Source organism: Cricetulus griseus, chromosome 8 (assembly GCF_003668045.3).
Source record: "Cricetulus griseus strain 17A/GY chromosome 8, alternate assembly CriGri-PICRH-1.0, whole genome shotgun sequence".
Lineage (NCBI taxonomy): Eukaryota > Metazoa > Chordata > Mammalia > Rodentia > Cricetidae > Cricetulus > Cricetulus griseus.
Genome location: NC_048601.1, coordinates 5,290,621 through 5,307,015, shown reverse-complemented (window position 1 = coordinate 5,307,015; position 16,395 = coordinate 5,290,621). Strand labels below are relative to the sequence as shown.

The 16,395-nt window shown below is 43.5% G+C and overlaps 1 protein-coding gene and 1 long non-coding RNA gene across 7 annotated transcripts in view; one reads left to right on the top strand and one right to left on the bottom strand.

Annotated features, from left to right (window-relative positions):
- The window catches only part of Sox5 (SRY-box transcription factor 5), a 970,651-nt gene that overhangs the window by 492,395 nt on the left and 461,861 nt on the right, over positions 1-16,395 (bottom strand). The window lies entirely within an intron of this gene.
- On the top strand, positions 6,959-15,506 carry LOC118239247. Its single transcript, XR_004770992.1, has 3 exons — positions 6,959-7,062; positions 7,614-7,738; positions 15,081-15,506. It is a non-coding gene; the product is annotated as an uncharacterized LOC118239247 (long non-coding RNA).

Here is a 16,395-nt window from a genome sequence, read left to right as displayed (position 1 = left end):
TAGCAAAGTTGGAAGATAGGAGAAATGCAGTGTCTAGCTGATCATGGGCCCTTATTTTAGTCTTTGCTTTTGCACGAACTCCCTGCCCCCCTCATAGGAGAGAGCAGATTTTTCTGTTCAATCCTAAAAAAAAAAAAAAAAAAAACAAAGAAGGCCTGCGACTCCCCTCCCCCAGCCTCTCTATACAGTCACTAGGGCCCATCTGCATCACCGTCAGCTTTACCAATGCCAGCTTTGCCAACTCTTCCACAAATTGATAGATTGGAAAGCCTGGCATGAAAATGTTCATACCCTGCCATTCTGAAGAATAAGCTTTAAGTTTGAGATTTATACAGGAATATTAGGGCCTTCTATATGGCTGTGCATATGCGCAACTTCGTATATTTCCTTTAAAGAAGTAATTGAACCAAATGGGGAAATTCAACTTGTGTAAATTTGTTTTTTTCGGTAATCAACTACAGAGTGATATTGTCATCTTTGATAAATGTGGGAAATTGAGGCACAGAAGTACCCACTAGGTGAGAAGCAAACAGCATATGACAAAGAGTGAATGTCTGGGACAATGCCCAAATCTTCTGTGCTTCCTTCACTGCTAGAAACACCAGATTGTCAGAGACGTTCCTCACAAGAACCCTGCGAGAAGAGACCTGAGATACTGGGACTATGGGACCCCAGGCCTGTAACCCTTTCTTTCTTAGGGCTCCTTCCCTCCACAGGCATTTGGAATGATGGAAGAATTACCGGGACCCCCTAATGTCTTTTCCTTTTCAGTTACTGGACAACTTCTATTGCATGGGAATTACAGAGTAGAGTATAGATGTTGCCTCCTCAGCTAAAGGACAGATATATGAGAATAGATATGGCAAATTTGGAATAACGTCCAGAATTCCGCAGATCAATGGCTTACTAAGAAATATTTTATAAGAGTGATGGAATCATAACATTTGTTTTAAAATACCTTGCCTCTGGCAGGGAGGTGTGGCTCATGGTTACAACCCCAGCACGGGGGAGTTAGAGACAGGAAGATAAGGGGTTGAAAGTCATTCTCAGCTACATATTGAGTCGAACCCAGTTTTGGGCTCCATGAGACCCTGTCTTAAAAACAAAAGTAAAAGTTCTGAAAACTCTAGAAAATAGGGCTACCCCACTTTTAGAACACACATTTAATTGGGGCTAAGGTGTGGCTTAGTGGTAAAGTCCTGCCTATTACATTCAATGCCCTGAGTTACATCTCTAGCACTGGGGGATGAAGGTATCGTATTCTTGGTTTTACAAACAGTAGACCTGCAGTTGACAGATGCCTTTTGTAAACTATTAACTTCAGAAGCAGTGGGAGTGAGGAGTTGCCTGCCTTTAGAATGATAGTTAAGGCAACTGAGGCAGAGGTTCGTGTTCACTTACACGTGTACATGACCATCACGGACACCCTGCAATGGTGTGGTCAAAGATCAGTTACTAAATTCCCCAACATGATAGGTAGGTAGGTAGGTAGGTAGGTAGGTAGGTAGGTAGGTAGGTAGGCAGATTGACTTATGGTTGATGATAGATAATCAGCTGTAGAACAACAGTAAAATTACATTAGCACATCTGCTAATGAAAACTGTCTGATGGTTAAGAAATCCCCTGAATGAATGAAATACTGAACAAATTCTAATGTGTGGGTTAAATGTGTTCAAATTCTTGGGTTAACGTATAGAGAAACTTTGGGCATGTCTCACTATCTTGAGAGCCTCTTTGTGTGTTGACTAATCCCCAGCAGAGGGGGGTCTCTGTCACCTCCAGTCTTAGCATGACATAGTGAGGAAGGAGCATTCAGAAACATAAACGACATGACATTGAAGCCCCTGAGGTAGAGCTTGGAGAATTTGGGGAGGGAGGAACAGGGAGACCCACAGAACCCCTGAAAAAGAGAAACCCTTTTGGGTTGTCAAGTTGGCAGACATGTTCTATGGAAAAGATGACCTGCGATCGAGCACTCGGCTGCCATGTTTCTTATTACATGTACAGTACAACATTCCTTCAAATGTTGCTCTGGAATGTAAATGTCATTTACATTCCAGAGCAACATTTGAAGAACTCAGCTCCAACGAGTTCGTAAGTTTGGCTCTTTATGACACCCCTAGCTTTATAAGAAATTGTAATTCCTCAAAAACGTGGCTATCTCAGGAAATACAGGTCATGCAGGTAATGAGACACAATAAAGACAATGCCGAGTGGGTGAGGCCCAACTCTATGCATTAACGGACTGACAGTGTACCATCTTCACATATGACACCAATGGATTGTGGCTAAAACTGAAAGGCAGGATTTGAGAACTGCCAAGTTTCTACATGCAGAAGAGAAAAGCAAATAAAAACTACAAAGATGGAATATTATTATGTAACAAATTTTTCATAAAGTAGATCCAAAACCAGTTGAAAACAGACAAATGGCTAAATTCACTTCGAGAATCCATGCTCAGGCGGAGACTGCAAGCATCTTCTCCTTCCAAAGGGCCCAGTCAATCACGTCTCAGATTGACACCTGAGAAGCTGACTTGGCATGGAGACTTAGCTATGTCCTTAAGGGACAGCTGGCCTGCTCCTTCATCGGTTGCTATCCAACCCATTTATTTGTTCAGCGTGAGCACCCTAGGTGGCTTACCTGTCCTCTCAATCAGTCTCTTAACTCTGTCCTACCTCTTGTTTATCAGTTTGGCCTCAGCTTGGAGACAGAGTGTGGTGTAAACAAACCACTTATCATGATGGGAAATTCCTCCCCACAATGAGCACGTGAGACTCCCTAAAATTTTAATATGCCTTCCATAAACATTTAGATAGCAGCTTCGCTACAGAGTTCAGGCAGGAAGAAGTTGGGTGTGAACAGCAGACAGTGTGTGGTCTGAATCTGAACCCTGCCTCTCTGCAAGGGTCTTAAATACACCAGTTGAAAACAAGGTGGTAATGGGTACCCCAAATGTCAACTACTGAGACTTTGGGGATCTCCTTCCAGTTGACCCCTTTTCCTGCCCTACCCTCCCTAGAATACCCCTCATACCTTTTGTCATTCTTAGAAGCCATTCCAGTTGGGCACTGCTAAGTGCCCTTAAATGCTTCCAGCCAAGACCACTGAGCATGCTAGAGGCAAAGGGAATGGAAGACACTTGACTTCCTGAAATGGATTTGCCGGCTATCCCTCAACTGGGAAAAGCTCTGAGGTCACAGAAAGGGAATGTGGTGAACTCCCTGCCTTCACTCTCAGCTGTTCCAGAGAAAATTAGCACCCCTTCCCCCAGAAATTTTATGGATTTGGCAAAATCTGGAGACTGCTACTAATGTTTTCAACTCAGCTCTTCCTGGCCTCACTTGTGGAGATACACATGGGACCTCCACCTTATCAGGAAGCAGCAGATTTTATTTCTAATCCAATCCTGAAAGTGATGATACCACGTGCCAAGAGCCCAACAGGACACAGGTGTTTGGTCATCTGGCCCATCCAGAAAACCATGAGATCAACAAAGGGTTAACTATTTTAAGGCACTTAGTTTGGGATGGCTCATCCACCAGGGAAAATATAAGACCAGCAAGGTGACTCAGCATGTAAAAACATTTGTCATCAAGTCTAATGACCTGAATTCAACCCCCTGGACAACATGGTAGAAGGAAAGAATTAACTCCCAGTGGTTGTGCTCTTATCTCCACAAGGTACTTTGGTATGTACGCTCGCGCACACACACACATACACACACACACACACACACACACACACACAGAGAGAGAGAGAGAGAGAGAGAGAGAGAGAGAGAGAGAGAGAAATGTAAAAGTGCTCACTGCTGAGATCAGACATGTTCAGAGAAGGTACACACTAAGTGGTTGTCACACTCCTCTCAGCACCACCATCCAGCCAACTGTACCATGTTTACCACATCCACACAATCAACCTCCAGACTTGAGAAGAAAGTAATTCAGCCTGGGGTCTGTTCAGAACACACTGTGAACCTCTCAGGGATGGGCTGCAGTGAATATTTTAATTAAGAGACTATAGTTGCTTTTAGTTCCAGCTGCACACACAACTCCAGTTCAGTTGTAGTCAAATACTTTTTCTTTAAAAAATTATTCTGCACTTTGTATCTTTATGCAATTTTCGATGTTGATTAATGCTATCTTTATTCTAAGATTTTAAAAAGATCCTCATTGATACAAGACATTCTATCAATCAATTATCAATCATTTCCTATCAGGTCAATTTAATCAGTTCCTCAGGGAACTTGCTGGTCTCTGGATGGTTAACACTGTAGTCATAGCCTTTCCCAATCCATCCAAGGAGACCTTATTATAGCAAAACAATTTAATAGTTCTACACTGGACACAGTTTCCAATGTTTATATTGGTTCCTGACACCTTAGTTTATTCATTTGTCTTCTGAATAAGCTTACTACTCAGTTTTTAATCTGTTGAACTTATTTCAGTTATTCATTGGTTTTCAAAAAATGAATGTGATGAGAACTGTCTGTCCTGGACGAAGCCTGGAAGTCCAGAGGCTGCTTCTGTCATTAACAAATTGCTTTCCGAAGCAGACACATCACTTTCTCCTGCCATGAAAACTATACAAGAGTTCACATTGTTCTTGGCCATCAGCCACACCCATCTCATCAGGCACACATGAAGGCAGCTTCATAGGTCTACAAGAGGTGTCATTTTAATTCAAACCTGTGTTTTAACTAGGGAAGTCACACATCACTCTATTGGATGTTTATGCCCCCCCCCCACTGCTTTTCTTCCTCCTGTAGAATGTCTGTTCATTTACTTTTCCAGTTTTACCATTGTCTTTCAAACAGTAAAGACTGAAGGAGTTCGGGCTGTTTGTATTTGCTTTGCTCTTGTTTTTTGAAACAGTGTCTCACTGTGTAACCTAGACTGACCTGGAACTTAGCACATAGCCTGGGCTTGCCTGGAACTTGCAGATACCTTTCTTCCTCCAGCTCCCAAGCACCCAGGACTATATCCACCACACCCGGTGAAGAGTAAGTTCTAAGTATTTAACCTCTGGTAACTCTCCTGTCCCCCATACCACCTCTACTCCTTCATTATTTTGCTATTTCTTCTGTGGGGGTGTTAATGACTCCAAATCTGCTAACCTTTTCCTTTATAGAAATCTTTGCTTCCTCCGAGGTCATGAAAATCTGCTTTTTGACAGGCTTTTAAAATGTTTCCTTTTCCCATTGAGGGTTCTGAGCCACCTGGAATTTATCCTGTCACCAGGGTCTATTTTTACTTTGTGTCCATATGGGTAACCAATTGTCCAACACCATGTCCTGAAGAGACCAAACTTTCCCTGCTGCCATGTGATGTCAGCTCTGCTGTGGCTCATGCAATATTTGAATTTAACTGTTTCTGGAATGGCACCCCCCAGGGGCTCCTTGCTATTGTTGCTGCCGGATCCATACTTCTAAGACGCTTGGCGTCACTGAAAGTTCTGATATTTTAGAGAAAGTTATCGAAGATCCCCTCCTCTTCAAAACTGCCATGGCCACTTCCTAACTGCCTTTTCTCTCTCCTGAGATCATGAACGAGTCTGAGCCTCCCTTCCAGAAAGGACTGGTGACTGTCTTCCAAGTGGAAACTCCATATCACAAACTTTTTAGTTCCTATCATTGCCAGTCAACTCTGTTGGGGGCAGGGAGGGAGGGAGGGAGGGAGGGAGGGAGGGAGGGAGGCAGGGAGGGAGGGAGGGAGGGAGGGAGGGGCAGAAAGCTGACCTGCATTGAGTGTCAAAAAAGGAAAAGGGAATAATACAATATAATTTGAATACTCTTATTTTTTTAACTTATTTCTTTTTTAAGTTCTAAGATTACATTTCTCTTTCTAATAGTGGCTCCATGTTCCCCTTCTTGTCCCTTAAAAAGTCTGGGAATTTACTTTTTCTCTTTCTGAACTTCTAAATGACCTTTTCTTCCTTCTTGAATCTGAACACAGGAGTTTGGCTGTCCTAGGCGGACATGCTCCTCCTCTGCCATCTGCACTGTGATCCCGCTGACAGTTCTGAGGATGGAGGTTTACAAAGAGCCGACCATCCCATCAGATGGGTACCTACCATACCTACCCTGGGTAGGTATTCCCAGGTCTTAGAATCTGACCTGCCCCGAGGCTATCATAGCCAGTCTGACAGTCACTGGCTGCCCCTTATTAAACACAAAGATCAGTGCGCTCACTAACACCATCACCTTATTACCCTGTGGTGATAAACTAATTCACCATGTAAACATTTAAACACTTGCAACTTTGTGACAGAAAATACACTGAAACAATCTTGTAACACTTTACTCATTTCTTCTTTTTTTTCTTTTTCTTTTCCTTTTTGTTTTGTTTTGTTTTGTTTTTCGAGACAGGGTTTCTCTGTGTAGCTTTAGAGCCTATCCTGGCACTCGCTCTGGAGACCAGACTGGCCTCGAACTCACAGAGATCCACCTGCCTCTGCCTCCCAAGAGCTGGGATTAAAGGCATGTGCGCTGGGCTAAGACGCCTCAATCACCCCAAAAGGAAACCCTGTTCCCACTCATCGCTCAGTCTCCACCCCTCCTCTGCACCAAACACCACCCTTTTTTTCTGTTTTTATGTATTCTAGTAGAACCAATCAAGGCTCATCCTTCAAGGCTCACTCCAGCTTTAGGGAGGGCCAGGCTCCCTCGCACTTTATGGCTCAGTGACATCATACTCTGTGCATAGTGGCTACAGCACCCGCCCGACAGGATGCCGTCTCCTAGGAGACAATAGGATAACCGGTACAGAAACTGTGGATCGGCAGTGCCGTCCCTGGGATAAAGTCCAGACTGACTGACTGAAAAGAAGAAAGTGAGCTGGGCACCAGGACCCCTCTTCCTGACTGAGACTGCCACGTGACCAGCAGCCTCGTGTTCCCTGCTACGTGACCAGCAGCCTCCAGTTCCCTGTCACGTGACTAGATGCCTCCAGTACCCTGCCACGTGACCACCTGCCTCGTGTTGCTAGTGGAACCCAAGTTGTATCTTATTGTATTTCCAGTTTGCATTTCCCTAATGGGGGTGACAACGGGCATGTTTTCATGGTAAGAATTACTGATTTTCTCTAGGGAAAATCATTATGTAGACCAGGAGGGTGTGTCTATTATTTAGGAAGATTTATGTATATATGTGTAAAAACCGGGAAAAGGAGGTCATGGATTTGAAAGGGAGTGGGGCATGGCTCGGTTGGTACATGGGAAAGTTTGGAGGAAAAAGAGAGGGGGAATGATGTAATCCCATCATAATCTCAAGAACTGTACGAAGTTTTAAAAAATGCACGTGAGCGTTCTCACTGCTTTGACAAACAGAACTCTTGCTGTGCATCGGAACAGATCAAGGAACTGGAGAACAAAGGAAGCGCAACTCTGCACAGGAACTTCTGGGTCCAGAATAGCTGTCTTGAAATGGTAGCCCTCCCCCTTCCGGGATCCTCTTACACTCCTGTCGCCAAGGACAGTCCCACTGTCCGCGGGCATCTCTCAGCACAGCTGGTGTCAAGGACAGGAGCTGTCCATCCTTCCCAGTGTCACCCCCCAGAGTGGACTTAGCAAAGGCTCTGAAACATTCGAGGCTCTATCCTTTACTCCTCTATCAGGTCTCAGGAGATGACCACCCCCAATGCTAGCTCGGACCCTACACGCCTGCAGGCGCTTCTTCTAATGACACTCTCCTCACGGCAGCACGCGCCCCAGCTTCACTTGTCTCCTTGGCTATAATCAGGTACCTTGCACTTGAGACTTTTTTTTAAAATGTCCAACTCATACCTGTTAATACTGACATTTTAATTGGTGGTCAAGATCCCCACAGAAGCAGAGTCTGAGACAGAACTTGACTAGATGGCTCAGCAGGTAAAAATGTTTACCTCCAAGCCTGGCGACTTTGAGTTTGATCTCTGTGAACCACAGATGAGAATGTGACTCTTGAGCGTTGTCCTGACTTCCGTAAGTGCTGTTCTAGGTACATACAGACAGGGATCACACACGCACGCACGCACGCACGCACGCACGTGCGCACACACACACACACACACACACACACACACACTGAAGTATATCATTAGATACACACACAACACACAGCCTGGGAAGGAAAGGACTCCTCATGCATGGTCAGGACATCCAAGAACACAACCATGGGAGTCAAGTCTCTTTTCAAGAGCACCCCTAACCCCCGTGTCTGTAGCTCTGAGAAGAACACAGCTTCAAACCACTATGTAAGAAGCCCTCCTTGACCTGGTCTTTGTTTTGTCCTCTGATTGTTCCACTTGTAGCCAGGGGCACACCAGTGTTCCCTTGGCCCTGGGTTCACCCCCAGGGACTCCACAGCTTCTTGTTGAGGCACACCTTACCATGTAGTGTCAATGAGTGACCTTTCCTCGCCCTTCAGCACAAAGGAAACCTCCACAAGTTCTCACTGAGTGTTGAGTGCCCTCTTTACCACACCCATCCCAAATTCAGCCTCTGTTTCAGCTCAGTGATTGGCTATTGTTCCAGGAGAACTCAGTCACTGTGGGAGTACCAGCTGTTTGACAGGAACTCGCTTGTGATTCCTGACACACAGTGGGTGCTCAGTTAGAAGTTACAGGATGAAAGAATTGCTGAGGTGCTGCTAATCAGTGTAGTTGTAGGAAAAATACAGAGATACCTATCTCATTCCAACCCTCTCATTCCAACCTACCTCATTCAACATCCCAACCTATTACACCAATCTATGGCAAATTGCTATTTGGGACTCTGTGTGTGTGTGTGTGTGTGTATGTGTGTGTGTGTGTGTGTGTGTGTTTGAGGGAGAGGGTAGGGGTGTCTCTCGCTATACTTTAGCTTCAGTTAATAGTATCTTTTGGGCAATTAATATTAATTTACAAGCAGTAAGATATGGAAAATGGCCTCATGGCAAGATAGTCATGTGGTTCTTTTTAAAAAATTCTTCCATGCTTAGGCTACATGTATACAGAACCAAGTTACCCAGTGTTCTAAACCACCTGCATAGACTTCTACATTGGAGGTGATGCTCGGAGTTGAACATGCGTCTCTCTACCTACAACCAAGTATTTCCTTTATCCATGTCTGTCACATGATCCTATTTTCATGTCTAACCCTGACATGACAAACAACCAGGATTCCAATCTCTGCTAAATGGTCTGTTCTTTTCTTTACTGGATACAGAATTGTTGTTTTGGCGAGAATTAGTTGAGCACAGTTAGTACAATAACACTCAGTGCCTTCCTGCGTGGCACCTGCTGTATGCTATTTATTTCTTGTTAGCAGCATAGTACAACAAATTGTGTCTTTTAACAGCTCATTGAGTAGAGGAGGAAGAAGCCTCAGCAATGGAAGTGTTGATAATGCTCAATGGTGTTGATACAGTTATTTCTAAACAATCCAGCTTACAAATTCACATGCAAACCATTTGTTTCTTTGGAAAATCTCTCCACCACATAATTCTCAATGACCTTGAGCAGATAGCAGCTTGAGCAGAAAAATAAATAATAAATAACAGCAGCGACCCATGGTTTTAAACTGTTAGTGAAGGTGACTTGGATTGAATTAATGTGGGAGATGAGAATGAACGAATGTTTCTTTTGTAAGTGCTTAAAAATGTGAAGACAGCCTGTTGTTAAGTTCTTATACATCACCAAGGGATCTTCAGATTTGACAATATGGTTAATTCATACCTTTCAAAAGGAAAAATCTATAGCAGGAACATCCCGGGGTACTTCACATGTCCTCAGAACACCCAGAACAGCACCGTTCTTCACAAACGTTTCCTGCCTCTGTGTGTGCATGATCTGCAGTTTGCTATCTTACCCATGCGTTCAGTTTCACTCATAGACAAGATTCAACAAACGTTGCTTTAAGAAAACACAGGGCAATGCCTACTGATATTTCTCATCTATATATTTCGTTTTTATTATGCTGGGGACTCTAACTGAACTTTGTTCCAAGCTATTAACCTATGGCAGAAGCCTGTGGATATCAGATCTCACTGACATACAGAACAAAGAGGAAGAAAGGGCATGAGAATTACCAAGACAAGGTTGGCTTTACAGTTTTGAGGTGGGAAAATCAAATCCCTGACTAATAGGCCTGGCTGGCACAGGAGGGTGAGGATGGGAGAGGGGTGGCCACTTTCGGGCTGAAGCCACTGAAAGGCTCTCTGAGAACCCACAAAGGAAGCACACACCCAAGTCCACACTGCAAAGCAAATTAAAGTATGCCGTTAGCCACCACATGCTGAAAATGAGGTTCGACATAAGACACAAATTATCTGAGAAGCCATTTTGTTTGTTTGAGGAAAAGCTAAAATCTTTGGCCTTATACTTTATAGATTATTCAGTCTTCCCAACTTTGGGGAACTCGGCTACCTCCAGTGATAATTTTTCTCAGTATCATTATCATAGTTATCACTTGAGCTGAAAAGAACAACTCACAGAGGCATTGTGATGGCAGCTAACTTATGCACACAGTGGTGCAGGGAGCTGTCATAGGAACCACGGGAAAAGGTGATCTTCTGTGTCAAGGCCACAGTGGGACTGGGGATTTGGCCAGTATTTCTGGAAACAAGGTAAGGAGTATGTGTAAGAGGCAGTGAGGTAAGTCTTCTTCCTGCCAAGCAGTCCCAGTGTTTCCCTGTCACCAGCAAGCATCAACTTGTAAGATAGGATATCATCTAGGAGGGGCTGAGGAGATGGCTTGGTTGCTAAAGCACCAACTGCACAAGCATCAAGACCTAAAGTCAGACCCAGAAGACATGGAAAAAGCCAGGCATTGTGGCATGTGTCCATTGCCCCAGTGCTGGGGACTTAGTCTAGACAGAGCTTTGAAGTTGGCTTCAGGGAAAGACCCTCCCTCCAAAAACAAAATACAGGAGTTCAGGATGAGTGAGGGAGACACATGACAAAGAACTCTAGCACATGCTATCAAGTATACACTACACAAACAGACCACACACACACATGCACACACACAACCCCCATACACATACCCCTCCATACCTGCACACACACACTTGTGCGTGCATAGCCCTCCACACATATGAACACACATACCCAAACATGCACACACACAGACATACACACACTCACACTCTCTCACACACGAAACTCATGCACAATTACAGGAAACACAAACACTTTAAAAACTCATTAGACAAAGCATCGGAGGTGGGAAGGTGGAAGGAAGTTCTGCGTCTCATCTGGAGCTTTATTTGAAAGAACTGATGTATCCACATGTATCCTATTAGTAAACATTATAAATTGTTACCTCTATTAGCGGTTGGCACCTGTTGGTACACACACTGCAAGAGTCATTAGACAGATGTTAACAGGAGAGTTAAAACCTCTCCTTGTTGAAAGTAACTGATAGAGAGGATTTCCACAAAAAAAAAAAAAAAAAACAGTGTGCTGTGCAATTCAAATGATTATTCTTTTTAAGAGAAAGAAACATCACCTACATGTCTTATTGATCCAAAAAACAAAAAGTCATTTTTCCACAGGAGAGGAGACTTTGAAAATCTATAGATAACTTCTGGGAAACCAGATGCATTCAGAGAATAGGCCACTCAAGCCTGGGGTAGACCAAGAACCTAGGGTAGGCCATGTGAGCCTGAGCTACATCATACAGACCTTACACTATGCACATTTAGTTTAAGAAACCTACCAAATCCCAAAACAATGATTTCTGAAGAAGAGAGGAAATAACTTACAGACATACAGAGTGATTGGAAATGCCATTGACACCACTTTTGACTTATTGCAAACAATTCTTAGCTCACCGTTCATGGTGGAACTGTAGGATGCCACCAATAGAAACAAGGAAGGAGCCCTGTGAGTCACTCTGGAGACAGCAGAGAAGCAGAACCCTCAATATATCTCTCCCGAGGTTTACCACAAATGACCTCAGGGAAGCTGGAGTGTTGTTATGTCTCAAAGACAGTCACATGCCCCAACCCAGCAGTGAAGTTTGATATTCCCTTCACTCTTCTGAGGCAGCTCTACAACCGGGCAATGGTCACTTGTGAGTAAAAGCACAGATGTCCCTGCATTCCCTCCACTGTGTAGTCTTCTGCTGGACTGTGATGACCCTCAGAGCATCACAGAAGAAGAGTCTCTGGATGGCAACTAAGCAAAGAGACAATACATCACTCACTGAAGGATGAGACCATTATCTCCCTCCGCCAGCACCAGCTATGTTGTAGGTAGCTGATAAGTGCATACCAGTGTCTAACAGAGACGAACTTGTCTCCAAAGTACATCTGCTTAGGGGAGGGATGCATTAGACACCAGAGCTCTAACCAAACTCTTTAAAAAAAATAAAAAACAAGGAAATGATTTAAATCTATTTCATTTTTCAGAACATTTATGGGGAACCCTGCCAAATTTGTAAATCAATAATGAAAGCATTTGTTAAACAGAACACAGCTGCTCCTCGCTGTACATGTATGTGTGTGTTGGACATTGATTTACACATAAAGAATCATATCTAAGACCATCCTTCAAGCCAATGACCCAGTTGTCATTGTTACTGTATTTGGAGTGTCTGGATTCAAGGGGATTTTCTGAAGAGAAAGGAATTCAGCCTTTCTCAGACAAAATGTACAGAAAGAATTCTTAGTGTCATCATGAACAATTCAAGAATTACTTCCCTCCCCCTCCTTTTTACAAATTAGGAATTCTGTTTCATTCTTTTGCCCTCATCCTTGAGAATGCCTTCACTTAGTAGCAGAAGAGATGGGGTGGCTGTACTATTGCTTATTTCTTAATCTCGAGATGTGTTAAATAAAAACATGTGGCAAACTTTCTTCCTTAGGGTAGCGAGAGACATCTTTCAGATAAGACACACATAAAATGTATATGCTATAATGGATAAGTTGGATTCTTTTTAAATCTATAACTATTGTATTTCAAAAGACAAATGTTAAAAACTAAAAAGGCAAGCCAAAGGACGCAGGCATGACTTCTATGGGATATGACAAAGGAAAGTACATCCTGAAAAAAAAATCACTGAGTTCACAGGGCTCAACAATTAACCAACAACCTAAGAGAAACATTATATTTAGTGCATGCCAATCATATCACCATTTCTCTGTAATTGTCCAAGAAGACAAAACATATGTCTAAGGACGTGCATAAGAAGGTTCACAGGTCTTTATTTAGAATAAAAAAAAATGGATGTAAAGTCAGTAATCACAAGCAAACAGACCATAAAAAAGAGATATATCACCCTATGATATTCACCATACAGTAAAAATGAATAATCTGAAAAGTATAGTAATGAGCTGAACTTTACAATAATTACGTGGGTAAAAGGTAACAGGTACACCAGAAATCCTAGGATAGAAAACTCTAGAGTAGGCAAACTGGACTTGAAAAAGTGATCACCTGGGGCCAGAAGGGAGGGTGACATAGACCAGGAAGGGGCATGAGAATGCTCCAGGAAGACATAAATGTTAAAGACAGGAAGGCGAGTTATGGTGGTCACAGACACTTATCAAATCACAGAAAACTGTGTACTGCCAATAGGCACAACTCATTGTTAGAAATGAGTTTTCAATAGAATTGATTTTAAAACAAGAAAACTGACTGCGTTTGACATCTCATGTCTATAATCTCAGCAACTGGTAGGCAGAGGCAGAAGGATTGCACTAACTTAGGCGACAGCCAGGTCCAGCTTCAGAAAAACCAAGAGAATGCCTTGCTCAATAAACACATGGGCTCGCCGGGTGTTGGTGGTGCCCGCCTTTAATCCCAGCACTCGGGAGGCAGAGACAGGTAGATCTCTGTGAGTTCGAGGCCAACCTGGTCTCCAGAGAGAGTGCCAGGATGGGCTCCAAAGCTACCCAGAGAAACCCTGTCTCAAAAAACAAAACAAACAAGCAAACAAACAAACAAAAACATGGGCTCTGGGTAATGCCAACTGCCTACTATTCACTGAGAAGATAAAAGTGTACAGAGCTTCTACGGCAACCGGCTGACGCCGAGTGAGACTCGATACAGGTGATGTGAGTCTACTAAAAAAACAGTAACAAAAGAGCAAAGACGGGCTTAAGATACAGGAAAAACACATTAAAATCCAAAGACCAGAACAGAGTCAAAACGATTAAGCATCCTAAGATGATATCTTAGGATCTGTTGTGGGCCATGTATAAAACAAATTTAAAATAACAAAGTTTACTGAGAAATATGGACGAATGTCACAACAAATTCAATAGTTTGTAAGCCAACCAAGATGTTGATAAAAAATTACTCTAGTGATAAATATGAGATAAACTCTGACATTAGTGGAAACTTATACAAAACCAGATGTCCCCCAAATTCTACACAGTTTAACTTAGCTAGGAATATCCAAAGGATTTATTTAAAATTAGCAATCCTGTGCCAGAAAGACTGCTCAAGTGAAGACACTTGATGCCACGCCCGATGCTTTACGGTCCATCCCCAGACATGATGGTAGGTGAGAAAGATCCCCAAGTTGTCCCCTGATGCCCATGGAGTGCTGTGGCAAGCACATACACACACACACACACACACACACACACACACACACACACACACACACACGCACACGCACACGCACACGCACATGAAGTATTTAAAGATGCTTAAATTAGCAACCATAAGTAAAATGAATGAGAATTATTTAAGACAACCGTTATACACGACCTTCCTCTGGCCCTGCACCTATATCTCTATTTCATAAACCGTTTTCCCTAGCTCCTCCAACCAAGTTGTACTTCGCTACATAGAGCACACTCTACCTCCATTAAGACACGGATTATAAACTGGTACCTATAATCCCAGTACCCCAGGGGTCGAGGCTGGAGTATGATGTGTTAGTCGTTTTTGGCTACATTATATGTTAGAGGCCATGTGTTACATGGGACTGTCTCATGTAACACACACACACACACACACGCACGCACGCACGCACGCACGCACGCACCACACCACAGGTGTACCACCTCCTGCCACACATCCACCCACCACACAAACATCTTTGAAGCTCCACCTTTCTTCTGTTCGTTTCATACAGAATTATTGATTATCCTTGTTATGCCATTTCAGAAAATACATATAGCAAGCAAGGATTATCACCTGTGTGACACTCCGAAGACCTTCTAAATGGACCCTATTGATAAACACCCATTGGCCAAAGCATCACCACTCAGGCATCACCAGAGAAGCTTCTCGTTGTAGGAGGAGGCAGTTCACATGGAGACTCTCAGCTGGTCAGCCCAGCAGAGAGATAGAAACTCAGCAACTGCATCAGCACACACAAGAACTGAGCAAGCTCACACAAGACAGAGCCCCAACATGGAAGGAGAAGGAGGGCATGAAATCACAGCACTAGCCAAGGAGAGACTGGCATTTAACAGCTAGCTGCTGGGGGACAGAGTTTTATTTTGTGATCACAGGGAAGTCAACCATACTCCAGGGCAAACTCCATCCCCGTCTTACCGGACCAGGGCTTGTTGGGAAACTTGAACTAGACTCTATGTATTAGTGGGTGGGTGGGTATCTCAAAGTTGGGTGGGCAAGAATGAGAAAACGTAAAGGGTGAGTAGAGGAAGAGTCGGTGGGGGGTAAATGTGACCCAAATATATTCTATGAAAATTTCAAAGAATTAATAAAGAGTATTACTCTTAAAATTGTGAGCAGCAACATTCACTTCTAAGCTCTACATATTTAAAACAACTGCCACTTAACACAGCAGCAAATTTTAACTTTTAGTGGAGAAAGTGTGAGCTTCCAGACGGAAAAAAAAATGAATCATTTTTTTCCCCAATGATATTTAGTTAAGTTTTTTACTCCAGGACAAAGCTTGTGGAGGAAGGGGTTAAAGGCATTCTGTACCTTTAACCTAACAGGATGAAGGCCTTGATCAAAGACAGGAGGAAGCTAAGACTGTGGAGGAGAGAAAGGACTGCAAACAATCGCCGTGCTCACACTAGCTAAGAGCGGGTCACTCCGAGAGCATATTCACCAGCCTCTACACCTTAATTAAAACGAGAAAGATGACAGTGTCCACTACCCATCACTATGGTAACATTTAAACATCAGGCAATTTTGACCTGCAGAGCACTCACAGGCAAAGCCCTGTGGATGTGGAGGCAAAGCCTGCACGGAACAGGCCAAGGCAAGGACTGGAAAGCTGTGGGGGCTCCACACAAAGTTTTCAAATCAAGTGTTTACCTTACTCGGGCTTTCTACAAGTTGAAAATATGAACACAAGCATGCTAATGGAAGGGCAGCGGGAGTCAGACATGTCTTGGGGAGAGCCCTTGAAAAGAGGGTTTTAAACAATCCCAGTGTTTCTCCACCCACATTGCACGGCATTGTCTCCTCCCGCCCGGCACCCTCTCTGTGATCCATGCTCCAT